Below are 4,367 nucleotides of genomic sequence, written 5' to 3'. Positions count from 1 at the left end.
GGGTTCAGACCGGACCCACAGCCCTCGAGAGTCACGCCCTCGGAGCAGCTGGAGCACACAGCTATGTTGTTTGGTGACAATCCTGGGACAGCGCTGGATTCCTCCTGGGACATTTCTGGATTTTCAGGTTCAGCAAGGAGCAGGAGAGCGTGACTGAGACAACACCCCTCCTTCCTCAACACTAGAGCTATACACTGCTGTAGCCCAGTACACCTGTACACACACACTGCTGTACCCCCCTACACCTGTACACACACACTACTGTACCCCACTACACCTGCACACACACACTACTGTACCTCCTTACACCTGTACACACATTGTACAGAAATATGTACAGTGGTGGCTATATGTACACGTCCAGTAGCTCTAGAGCAGGAGACCACATCACTCCTGTCCTGGAGTCCCTGCCCTGGCTGCCAGTCAGGTGTCAGAATCCTCCTGCTCTGCGTGGCTCGGCCCCTCCGGCCCCATCTGAGTCACTGTCGCCCTGCTCCCCCCCTCCAAGCCTCCCTTCCTCTGACTCTGGGCTCCTGTCTGTCTACACTCTGGGGGTGACGGGGCCGTCTCCTCCTGCTGGAACTCGGAGAGCGTCTCCTGCCCATCCAGACTCCAGCCCTTCCTCTGCAGTGCTGGACCAGCTCTGTCCGTTGTTGTGAAGCCACTCTGGAAGGCGCTACATGAAAATAAGGTTATTTTATTTATTAAATAAAGTGTTATTATGTCTTGGAGCTGTTCGGTGTGATGCAAGACGAAATAGGTAGTGAGATGTGAACACACACACACACACACACACAACTAACTCTAACACACGTGAACACACACGCACGTGAACACACACACACTAACCCTAACCCTAACACACACGTGAACACACACACACTCCTGTACCCCCCTGCACCTGCACACACATTGTACAGAAATATGTACACTAGTGTTTTGAATAATAAGACTGTTTCTATGAGTTTGTTGTCCTTTCCTGCGGACCAGCGTGGATATTTCAGGGGGGTCCGGGTCACGTCGACTTGTGAATGAGCTCGTGAGAATTCGTCCGATGTGCTGTTGGGGGTCTGCGGAGTTTTTGGTCGGGGGTGAAGAAATTCATCTGGTTCCCACTCCTCTGTCCTGAACTCTCCCATACATCGTGTATACTGGGTCTCTTATCTACTCTATCTCACTTTATATCACAAAATGTCACTCGACACTATATATTGGAGGTAAATATTTAGTGCTAAAACATTCCCACTGGTGACTGTGTGTGTGTATATATACTGAGATATTCAGTGGGATATATAGACATACAGTGATGTAAAATTTAGTTTTTTTGAGTAATTTGAATATCTCACTTGTTCTGTATTGCTTTGAATATTGCGGTGTACTTTGTTAAACTGAAATATTTGGCGATGTGTACAATGAAGCTCTCAGAGATTCAGTGAGATGGCACCGAAATGCTTGGTGAGACATGAATGAGCTGTTTTGTGTGATGTAAAGATATTCAGTGCTTGACATCTGACCCTCATGAGAAACACGTTGTCAGACCCTCACTCTTCCAGCTCAGGAATGTCGCCCGTCCACATCCTGTGGCTGAAAAGCTGGACCACCCCCTGACACCCTGCTGGCTGGGTTTTTTAAACCCACACTGAGCAAACTCCAGTCTGCCCAGAATCCACACCAGCTCAAGTGCAGGAGACCACATCACTCCTGTCCTGGAGTCCCTGCCCTGGCTGCCAGTCAGGTGTCAGAATCCTCCTGCTCTGCGTGGCTCGGCCCCTCCGGCCCTGTCTGAGTCACTGACGCCCTGCTCCCCCCCTCCCAGCCTCCCTTCCTCTGACTCTGGGCTCCTGTCTGTCGACACTCTGGGGGTGACAGGGCCTTCTCCTCCTGCTGGAACTGTCGGAGAGAGTCTCCTGCCCATCCAGACTCCAGCCCTTCCTCTGACTCTGGGCTCCTGTCTGTCTACACTCTGGGGGTGACGGGGCCGTCTCCTCCTGCTGGAGCTATCGGAGAGCGTCTCCTGCCCAGCCAGACTCCAGCCCTTACTCTGCAGGAGGGCTGGTGTTGAATCATCTCTATCCGTTGTTGTGAAGCCACTTTGGAAGGTGCTACCTGAAAATAAAGTTGTTTTATTTATTTTAGTTATTTATTTATTAAATAAAGTGTTATGATGTCTTGGGGCTGTTCGGTGCGATGCAAGATGAAATACGCTGTGAAATGTGAACACACACACACACTAACCCTAACACACACTTGAACACAAAACACTAACCCTAACACACATGTGAACCCTAACACACACACACACTAACCCTAACCCATTTGGCGAAAGACCCTTTGTTTACGATCCATGAGCCACTAACAATGTTCGAACGCGGAAGAACTGTTCCAGTAAATAAACCACACCTGAGCCAGACTCTGGCAGGAGTCAGCGGGTCTGAGGTCGGGCCATCAGGCTGTCGGATGGCTTTGGTGATGTGTGTGCGGTGAAGAACCGGGAAGCGACAACTTTTACTGGAAAATCACAAGCCAGGGGGAAGAACAACAGGACCAGACTGTTCCCCCCTCCCGCCCCTCTCTGTGTACAGTAGAGCCCCCCTGTCCTGACTGGAGGAGCTCGTCCAGCTGTGTCTGGAGAGAAGCCAGGGTATCAGGCTAGTTCCCTGGTGCTACGACCTGTAACAGGACCCAGAGGAGTGCTGTGCTCGGAATCTCCCTGGCCCTTCCCTTTGCCTCTGTATATTTACAGCCCTGGTCAGACAGGTCTGGCGAGCTGAGAAAGAATTTGGCTGCAAACACACAGATCGTGTTATTGAAACACACAGAACACTTCTTCCTCGTCAGGCATCTAGATCGGAGAGCAGCCCCCAGAGAACACGCGTGACCCCGCCTCTCTGAGTCTGGGGGAACGGGGGCACAGAGTTCAGTGCCCACTGTCTGTGTGGAGTCTGCATGTTCTCCTGCATCTGTTTACAGGCTTGCTGCTGGGGGGGTTAATTGGCTCCTGGGAAAATTGGCCCTGGTGTGAGAGTGTGTGTGTGTGTGTTCACATCTCATGGCCTATTTCGTCTTGCATGGCACCGAACAGCTCCAAGACATAATAACACTTTATTTAATAAATAAAATAACCTTATTTTCATGTAGCGCCTTCCAGAGTGGCTTTACAACAACGGACAGAGCTGGTCCAGCACTGCAGAGGAAGGGCTGGAGTCTGGATGGGCAGGAGACTCTCTCCGATAGCTCCAGCAGGAGGAGATGGCCCCGTCACCCCCAGAATGTAGACAGACAGGAGCCCAGAGTCAGAGGAAGGGAGGCTGGGAGGTGGGGAGCAGGGCAACAGTGACTCAGATGGGGCCGGAGGGGCCGAGCCACGCAGAGCAGGAGGATTCTGACACCTGACTGGCAGCCAGGGCAGGGACTCCAGGACAGGAGTGATGTGGTCTCCTGCACTCGAGCTGGTGTGGATTCTGGACAGACTGGAGTTTGCTCAGTGTGGGTTTGGAAACCCCAGCCAGGAGGGTGTCAGGGGAAGTTCCTGAGCTGGAAGAGTGAGGGTCTGAGAACATGTTTCTCATGAGGGTCAGATGTCAAGCACTGAATATCTTTACATCACACAAAACAGCTCATTCATGTCTCACCAAGCGTTTCGGTGCTATCTCACTGTATCTCTGAAAACCTCATTGATCCTGCGGGATACAGACAGCGCTGACACATGGACACGGGCTCCCACCCGGAAATCACCAGGGCTCTACACAAAGAGGGGCGGGTGTCTGGAACAGGCTCGGCCGGCGGAGGGATTTTCGCGCGTGGCGCCAGAGCCCTGAGCCGCAGCCTGGCAAGAGCCCCCCCGCCCCCCACAGTGCCGAACCGGACGAGCGCGACGGCAGAGGCGCGGAGGCCGGAGGTCAATCTCCGTCGCGGGTCTACGTCAGGAGTCACGAGCCGCAGAGCGGGAATTACTGCAGAGCGTTTCCTGGTTGCACAAGCGTCCCCTGTGCTGACGGCGATCGATCAATCATTAATCGGTCTTCGCAGTTCAGTCATTCCTCACATAGTTCTGCCCAGGCTGGAGCAGCGATAAGAAAGCTCAGTCAGCTCACAGCGGCCGAGGGGAATTCAGACTCCCCTGAGGGGACTGAGAGTGCAGCAGCTGAGTATTAAAGTCACAGGGGTGTGTAGTTGTTGTGTGTGTGTAGTTGTTGTAGTTGGAAGTGGGCAGTGGCTGTGGGAGGTGTAGTTGTTGTAGATGAGACTGTAGTTGTTGTAGATGAGACTGTAGTTGTTGTAGTGGGAGGTGTAGCTGTTGTAGATTAGACTGTAGTTGTTGTAGTGGGAGGTGTAGTTGTTGAAGATGAGACTGTAGTTGTTGTGGT

The sequence above is a fragment of the Atractosteus spatula genome, assembly GCF_055471065.1.
Source record: "Atractosteus spatula isolate fAtrSpa1 chromosome 10 unlocalized genomic scaffold, fAtrSpa1.hap1 SUPER_10_unloc_2, whole genome shotgun sequence".
NCBI lineage: Eukaryota > Metazoa > Chordata > Actinopteri > Semionotiformes > Lepisosteidae > Atractosteus > Atractosteus spatula.
Note: the sequence above shows the minus strand (reverse complement) of the source record.